Source organism: Alligator mississippiensis, chromosome 9 (assembly GCF_030867095.1).
Source record: "Alligator mississippiensis isolate rAllMis1 chromosome 9, rAllMis1, whole genome shotgun sequence".
NCBI lineage: Eukaryota > Metazoa > Chordata > Crocodylia > Alligatoridae > Alligator > Alligator mississippiensis.
The window spans coordinates 7,682,384-7,691,808 of NC_081832.1; positions in this window are offsets into that span (position 1 = coordinate 7,682,384).

Sequence of the window (9,425 nt, forward strand, 5' to 3'; positions counted from 1 at the left end):
TGCCTGCTCAACCAGCAGCTCTCAAAAGAAAAGGTCCTTCCAGCTATCACAGCAATAACAAATAGAAAGTGATTCCTTATAAAATATACTACAGCAATGGTCCCAAATTACAATAGCAACAGCAGCATGGGAATTCATAGAAATGAAACAGATCTGCAGCAGAGGCTGGGAACAATTTCAGCGATATGGCTGCCCTGCAGTAACCATGCACTGGGAAGGGAGCTTAAGAGAAAGAGCATTTAAGCTGTTTCAGGTTTACTGACATTTGTGTAAACCTTATTTTCTCTTCTACGCCCCTGTGTATTTAAAGGAAACAAGTATGTGGAAAAAAGATACCTAGGAATGAAAGCAAGGGTTGGGATTTATGTGCTTATTGTAGTGGAGAAATTGTTTAGGAGCAGATTATTCATGTAAAAATATGACCTCTGCTATGCTGCCAAAGTCAGTGAGACTTAAGGCAACAATGCTATGTAAGTACTGATTTCACAAGCTAATGTTCCCTTGGGGTGAGTCTTTCATAACCAATTTTCTCCAAGATTTCAAACCATTTGGGAAGAAAGGATCACAGGCAGTTTGCAGACTGAGACCAAGTCATCTTCCTTTCTCCATTCCTTAGGGCATTAAAGGCTTTACATGGCCCAGTCTATTTCCTAATGACAAAGTATTCTCAGGAAGGAAGTACAGCTTCAAGTAATGTGACTGGAAGATGCCTCTTGTTCTATTTTTACCATCAAAGTATTCCACGGTCTTATGATTTAGGGATCTGAAAAGCTACAGGGCTATAGGAGGTCCAAAGATGACAGCAAACCACGGGATTTAGCTTTCTCTGTAAAAAGCAATAATTAATGCTCTAGAACCATTACAACTATGGCAAAGAAATAGAGGTTCTAGGCATAAGGAAACAGTGAAAAGAAGACGGGCCAGAAGAAATCAGTCATCCAGTGTAACTATTAAATATATGAGATTTCAATTTAAGATCCCATAAAAAAATTACATTAACTTGTACAGTGCCAGTAATACCACATGAAATAAGTTGCCCCTACATGTTATTTATTTTAATTGCAAGGCAAGATCTGACTATTACAGCCTTGAGAGGAGGTGTATCTATCATTATGCTGGCCTGGATTTCTAGAGCTGGACACTACCAGTGAGAGCCTAGCTTCATTGAGATAAGTGGGAGGTAACTATTGACTTCAGTGGGGCCAGAATTTAACTCCCCAGCTCTTTAGTTTCTTGACACTGTCCAGCATTTCTTTAAGCTGATCAAACCTCTTTGTGCTGCCCATTCTTCTCCCCTATTTCCCCCAATTTCATTTTTGTTTCTATATAGATGTATTTTGCCTCCCATCAAAACACATTACATCTTCCTTCCTTTGGTAAGAATAATGGGAAAGGGATGCCACCAAAAAGCTACTCAAAATCAAACCCACAAGAAAAAAAGCAACTAAATAATGCAGAGTGTTCTTGAACAGAAAGCTGCAGTGCAGCTTCCCATGTCCTACCACAATGCAAACACCTGGTGGTACTGTGCAAAGGTATAAATGGCAGTGCAAAAGCAGATGTTCCCCCCCACCCCCCTCCTCAGCTGACCTTAAATGGAGTTCTGCAGCCATTGCTGTAAGTGCCATGTTGTCTCAGATTTTAATCAAAACTCCACCAAGAATACTCAAGTCTTCTGTTTAAGGTAGGGCAACTGGAAGAATTGGTGTAATAGGCAGCCTGCACTCAGGGGTCTTCTTTTTTTCCTTTCCCTTGAGACTTTTCATGTAACACTCTGGGCACATTAAGTCTGTTTTTAGGTTGCTTTGGACTCTGTGTTAGTTTGCCATGTCAGAGATGTCCTGCTGATGCATCCAGGTTCTGACTGAAAATCAAATGCTTGCTGGTGTCTGGAATGTAATACCCAGAGTTTTGGCCACAGCAGTGTTTGAATCATGCCTACTTTACTGCTGTCCTGCATAACTTGAGTGGGAGTTATGGGGACTTGGCACCTTGAGGATTGGCCTCCCAGCTTTTTAAGGCAGGGACACATTTTATTAAATTATACAGACATATGGCCATGTATAAAAATAACTGTTATTAAAAATAGTGTGATTATGCCAACTCTTTAGATGCCTTTTTCAGTTAGTTTCCCTGGTGGTGGGGGTGGGATATTCAATTTAATTCTGAGTTAACATGGATTAATATTCTTCTGATCATAGGCCTGTCCCACGTGTTTGTTAGTAATGGCTAAGTGTGCTTAATTGTATTCATGTCATGCAAGCCCTATAACATTTTATTTTTAAAAATGACAGATAGGAGGAGAAAGCTTTTAACTTCACTCATCCAACTGCTCTCCAGCCCAAGCACAGCTATAACATGGATGACTGTGGGAATTCATGAGAGAAGGGTGCCCTAAACAGAGCACTAATCATCCTCAGGCCATGTGCAGAGCAAAAACAAAATATGGTGAAGCTAATTTGCATCCAGTTGAGAACTTCATTAAGAAAAGCACTCGGCTCCATTTCAGACTGCTTAGTTGGGATTCTGAAAATATTACAGACATTAAAATATACTATATCAGTTCCACTACTCTAAGCAGTGTTCGGTCCCAGGCCATTCTTCATTCTGCCTGGATTCAATATGTTTAGCTGCTTGTTCTCACGTGTCAGTCTTTTGTCATTAGTGCCCTAAATATCCTATTTTTTCACCACTACGGTCCCTCCACTTAACAACTGTGTCCTTATGCATCATTTCTTATCCAGCCTACTTCTCTCTCTCTTCCTTTGTCTGTTGGGACAACTTCAGCATCTTGATGAAATAGCAATATAGTATGTAATGTAGTACAAGAGTTGGGGAAAGATAAAGGGTCTCTCTACAGGTCCACAAGTTACTATCCACTATTGTTTGTTTCAGATACAGCAAGTCTGTGGTAAAGTAATTGCAGTCTGTTTGGACAAGGAAAGATCAAAGCCAATAAGCATTCTCGGTGCTGCTCAGGAAGTGATAGTTTTTCCCAGTGAAAAAAATTGACTAAAATAACCATTTTTGTATAGAAACTCATGAAATCAAAACCTTAATTTTAAGTTTTCTACCAAAAAACTATTTTTCCCTGAAATATGTTTGTTTTATCAACATGAAAATAAAGTATTTCCAAACTGTTTTCAGTCAATTCTGTAGCCTAGCATGAGTCGGTCCGTAGAACGCTGATAGTAAAAAGATAAATTACTTCATAATTCTTGTAGCTGTTACAGATGGCTCAGCTCAAAAGTTCAACTATGCAGCATGATTCGGGTTTCAAATGGAAACCGACTTCAGGCAGGAAGCATGTTTGTTTTTATTTTATTAATGATCCTGTTTATTATGGCAGTTCCTAAGGTCCCTCTGTGAATGGAGTGGCGTTGTGTGATTTAGGCATAGTACAACACACACTAGCAGATGGTCTGCCACCATAGTTCGGACACTGAGCCAGGGCTTTGACTTAAGGACTAGAGCTAAACAGCTCCAGATCCAGAACAAGACCATGCTGAGGAATTATTCTGATCTTTATAGCCAGGACTGCAGTACAGCATTCCTCCTTTATAAAGCTTATTTTTATCAAGCGACTGCAATGTAATTCATCATTCTGCGAAGCAGTGATATGGCATTTTTCATCTCCACAGCACTATGGAAACATTAGCTAATTAATTAGGGTATTATAAACTTTCTAGGCCAAACTCCACCCTCTGGCACAGGTGCACAACTCCCCATTGCAGTAGGAGCTCCATATATACTGCTAATGTGCCCAACACATCTTCCAAGAATAGACACAGATGAATAGAAGAAAGCGCTCAGTCCATTTGCATATAGATAGTATTAATTTGCACAAACTAAAATCTCTTAAAATAATCCCCTCTGTTACTGACTGTCCCTGGGTGTAACCCGGTTGGCTTGATGTAAAACTGGTGGAATAAAGACTAGTGCAGATATGCTCAGGGAGTGTTTGGACGAAAACCAGAAGCCTCAGATAAAACTCTGGGTGCTAACTTCTCCAAACTGGTTTCAGCCACTTTGGCTTGTCTTTTATATTTTCTGTAACTGTTACATATGAATCTTCTATAACTATATGTGCCAAGGGATCTTTTTTTTGTCTCCTTTGAATGAAAAGAATACAAAATATGAACTCTTTAGATAATTGAAGCTCTATTACACTTCATTTCGATTATAAAATGCTGGCTGTAATTTGAATTAATTTATCCTATTTACTTAATCAAGTGGAGTCTAGATTTATCTCTGGAAGATGCATCATTAATACTGTGCATTTAGTTTTGGATGTGTTGGAAAATCATCCCTTGGAATGTTGCCTGCATTTTGTGTTCTGCCCTTCAAAGGGTACTTGATGTAGTGGAACATTATCTTTAATTGATAACCTCTGAATAATTGAAATGTGATATTTATTATCTATATATTAATACTGCATTTAAGGTAATTAATGGTTCTAAACAGCAATTATTTGATTATAGAGTGAGCCATAAAAATTGAGATAACATAATTGTTTTGGATAAAAAAACTGGCTCTAACAAGAAGTAGCTCTAACTTCTCTGTCTTGAAAGAGCTTGCAAAGGGGGCATGCTAGAGGCAGTCTTTGAAAGCGCCACACTTTGGGTTTGTATAAGAGCATTAAGGAGTGCACTCGATTTTCAAAGATATTAATATTGGCACATGTATCATATATTACTGCTAATTCAGACTCAAAGAGCGAAAGAGTTCTCTGATGTTTTTCAGGGGATAGAGAAGGTAAGCAGGTCAGAGGGGTCTGTCTTATTAGGTCTTGTGCACCCCAGTGTCACCTGTCCCTTGTGCAAAATAGCCATGCAACCACGGGTGGGGCACATGAAGAGCACAAAGGCTCAATTTCCAAAGACCTTTGTGTTGGGGGTGGTTCAGCCCATAGACACTTATGTTTTCTTTATGCACAGAAAGAGAAGTGTTCTTCCCAATTGTTGTGGTCTATAGTCCGGATAAAATATGTTGATTGTCAGATCAATAGTTAAGTGAATCCTTTACCAGCCTGTTGCTATTGATAATCACTCAGAAGCAGCCCCTTAGCCAATGGCACCTCAACAACTTACCATCTGTGCTCACTGGAACTCCCACAGTTCCCAGAGTAAAGTCACCCAAAGTTTCCAGTGAATCTTACCTGCCCACCATTGCTTCCAAGTCCTTTGCTTGTGAATGGAGAATTTACAGCTTGATCCCCATAGGAGCATTTGACTGCAATAGCATACGATGTTAGGAAAAGATAGAGAGAGATCATACGAAACCTGGTGTTAATAAGACTGTTAATGTTCAGTTTGGGGGCTTATGACATGTCACACACTTGAGTGCTTCAGTTGACAAAGAATCATGCTGCTGTTGAAAATTTGCATTAAAAATTGAGGGTCAAACTGATGGAAGTGGGTCCCGAGGAGGTAGTTTATTGCATCTTCCATTATCCTGGCCCGTTATAGCCTAGGGAGCATTCACCTAAGGAATACTTTGCCTTAGGTGTGCCTGCATTTGGGAGGTATCTGTTGAAGACATCAGGACTCCATAGGAATTTCATGGGCAGAGGTTGTTGAAAAGCTGAGATGAATCAGCTTGTGTCCTGCCACCTTGGACATCCCACTTCCCCACCAGTTCTTTTTCACTACAATTATATCCCTATAGGTTCCCACTGGTAGAGTGGAGGTGCATTTCACAGTGCTGAGTCAACAATGAACAACTCCAGACTTTCAGCAGATTCTTATTTTTCAAATAATTTTGCATCAGACTTATTCCAGGCACAATTTTTGTATGTGCGAAACCAAGGTTTTCCAGGGTACTCACAAAATGGTGCTAATGAAAATCTGAGCCGCACTCTTTTGAGAAATGAGCATTGCTCAAGTAATGAACTGCAAATACAGATCTGCTGCTTCTCCTTTTGAAGTAGATGGCAGTAATGCCAACTTTCACAAAAACATTGAGAGACTCAGGATTTCTAAGTCAAAATAACTCCAACTCGTGATCTCCCAATCGAACCCTCAAATCACCGGATTTTCCCAGCTAAGTCTGTGGAAGGGAAGGGATGGGAGGAGAGAAAAGAGGTGGGGAAGGGGAGATCGAGGCCCCCACGGTGAGGGGGGGAGTGGGGCAGGAGCAGGAGCTGGGGTGAATGGGGCCCTGGGGCTGGGCCAGGTCATTCAGAGGCACGGGGGGGGTACACCTACCCCTTCCTTTCCACTTGCCAGCTGGGTGCTGTCTCTATGTCTGTCTCTGTGTGTCTGCTCCTCACTCCCCAGCCACAGCCCTCCCAGCCCTGCTGCTGCCTCTCACTCCTGACCCACAGTATCCAGCATCCTGCCAGGGTGTGCAGGGACTCTCCTTCCCTGGGCTCCAAACCCCACATACACGCCCACAGCCCCCCACACCTTCACAAATAACAACCCCCCCACACACACACACACACTTCAAAAATAGTGTCTCATGATTTACATGCCAATCTCTTGATTTTTTAAGAGTTCATCTCATGTTTTTTGGCGTGGTAGGGTTGGCAATACTGAGATGGCAAAGATTCTGTTAGCATCAATAGAAATAAGACAGAGCTGCCAATAAACAGTAATAAAGGCTTTGCAGAATTCTATCCTTTAAATTTTTATCTTGATAAAACAGAATGACAGGGTGTGTCTACGTGTTGCCATATGGCAAAGTTGCTACAGCGTCATGCTTTAGTCCTTCCTTTTGGAAGCACTAAAGCACGGTGCAGTACAGGAGGTTGCTGCACCATGCGCGCGGCACACGGGTAGATTTCACCGGTACGTTGCCCTAGCAACATGCTATATCCAGGGAGTGCACCGCTATGGCAGCATAGCTGGCGATCACGTGTAGGCACATGGCATTGCTACATCGCCATAGTGTATCTCTACATCACCGTAGAGCGACATGTAAATGCACCCACAGAGTCATTCCAGTGGTAAAGGATAACAAATACTGGAGTAGTCATCATCAGATAGCAGTGATTCCAATTACTGTTGATTTTAAACTATCCTCTCTTCTTTGTGATTTAGAGTCTAGGTTCTTGACTAAGTTCACAGTTTAGTAAGCATCATCTGTGCCTTGCAACATATGGTAACAACACTCAAGTTCTTTTACTCAAAAAGCTGGAAAACAACCAAGGACTTTCAAATTTCAAAGTCCTATTAGGAAGACTGAAAGCAGATTTTCCCCTCCCTAATGCTAGGTTTCATCTGATTGTTGTTTATATTAAGCTCATTATTAGACCTTTGTTTTCAGAACCCACAGCACTCCCTTAAGTTGTTGCAACTCTGCAAGTATTTACACAAAGACAGCTGAAATGACACTGGTAGTTGTTAGTAAATCAATTTGAAGCATCAATAGAATTCTGCTCTAAGAGCTGCTAAAGGGAGATCAAGTTTTTTTATAATTAGACTATTCCCTTGCATTTGACCTCCAAGAAAAGTGGCTGTTCTGGTCAATGTCTTATATTGACCAGATATATTGGTCAATTTTCCTACACGGAGGAGGAAAAAGCACTTGATGTTTTCAAATATCTCCTATAATATGCAGATGGACAATTGGATTCTGGGACTTAAACTGGCATATTGAATATGTTGTAAAGGACTGATTTTACCACTGTTCTTACAAAAGCCATTATAATAATATATATGTCTGCATTCTTCAGTCTAATTAATGGACAACGACATGATGTGGTTGCGTGGATACAGAAAGTTATACAAGTCTCTTGTGAGATCAGCTAGCCTGTACTAAAAGAAGGGTACAAGTCTGCCCACTTGGAAACGTTATTTTCAAAATTTATGCATTGATTTAATCTGGCAACATTTTTAAATGCAGCCTGATGCCCCTCTAATTATAACTTATGTTTCATCTCTTTAGTTCTATTCTAGCAATATAATCCAAGAAGGGGATAGTCCCACAACTGAATTTTGCTCTTACACATTTCAATCAAGCAAAAGGAAGGCCATTTGTTTAGAGTCCTCAGTATGGAGTGATCAGATAACCCCATAAGCTAAAGAGAGTCACTGAAATCAGTCTTGCTAGTTTGTTTGCTTTGCACTACATTGAGCTTTTTTGTTCAACCTTGTGTTAAGGGTGATATGCTCGGGTTTGTGCCTCAGAAAGCAGGAATCTCCCTCCCAGGCTACCCTGTGCACATCTGACACGATTGTGAAGGTGCAAAATGTCTTCTGCATGGGTGTCAAAGGGGCTTTCCAATCATGTTCAGCGAACACAGTTGAGAAGAGCCCTTTTTCATTATCTAGTGTGCTAGACATAATAGGCAAAAACTGTATTATTCTTTTTCTTATTATTGTTTTACTTTGTGCACCATGGAAAAAAAGAGGATCTTTTAAAATTCAAGAACTGACGAGTGTTCATTCAATCAGACCCTTGCAAATACATTTCAGCTAGTGATTTGCATTAGAACAACTTTGCTTCTAAGCAGAACAGTTTGAATCATTTGTTGTTGAAAATTTAATTTCAGCAGCATTTATCATGAGAGGCTTTTCATCATTTTCAACAACTTCTATTCATGCAACAGTGTTAGCATTTATTACATGCAAGCTGCTGCCACTAGATGGTAACATTTCCTTTCTCACTTATTCACACATCAAATGATCTGATACTCCCTCTCCTAGAGAACAGTGATACATATGCACATGCTATAAGGCAGACAAATTATGGCAATGATGTTTGCTTTCTGATTGCAAGGAGTAAATTGCTTTGAAAGAGAAACATTGCATTTTGTTGAATAACTATTTTGACAAAGTCAAATTTGATTGGGAAATAAAACATTCATAAATGCAAACGAATTTAAATGACGTGAAATAGTTTTGCTGACGCTCTATTGCTGTATCAGATTTGGTCATTCATACTCTGAACAAAGTCCTTCCATTTTGCTTTCTTATTATTTATTGTGTTTGGACAGTGCAAAGTGACCCACATCTCATTGTTAGCAAATCTGGGTTAACTCTCATGTGTATCTTTGTTAGGCTAAATCTAGAAAAGCGGGGTCAGTCAGTTGTCACCACAAACAGGGAGGAAAAACTTGGTGCTCTGTGCTAGTTAAATGAATGCTGTAGAATCTCTCTTGTTATCAGCTTTATAGATACAGATGGTGTAATTGTGGCCATATGGAAGTCAATGGGTGTTTTGCCATTAGCATTCATAGAGAAAGGAGAGATTTTTTATCACTCAGCCTGACCTTCACAGAATTTTACCTAGTAATTCCTGCATTGATCCCAGTAACTCAGAAGTTATATTAATGGGTCTATTAATCATACTGTCTTTGGCATCTGATCCAGTACCTAAAAGGCAACTTCCTTTGATTTCAGGGGGAGCTGACATTGGGGCTTCTGGGACCCTAATCCTAAAATGTGCCAAGTAACTTTAGGTCTCAATGGAGACCCTAG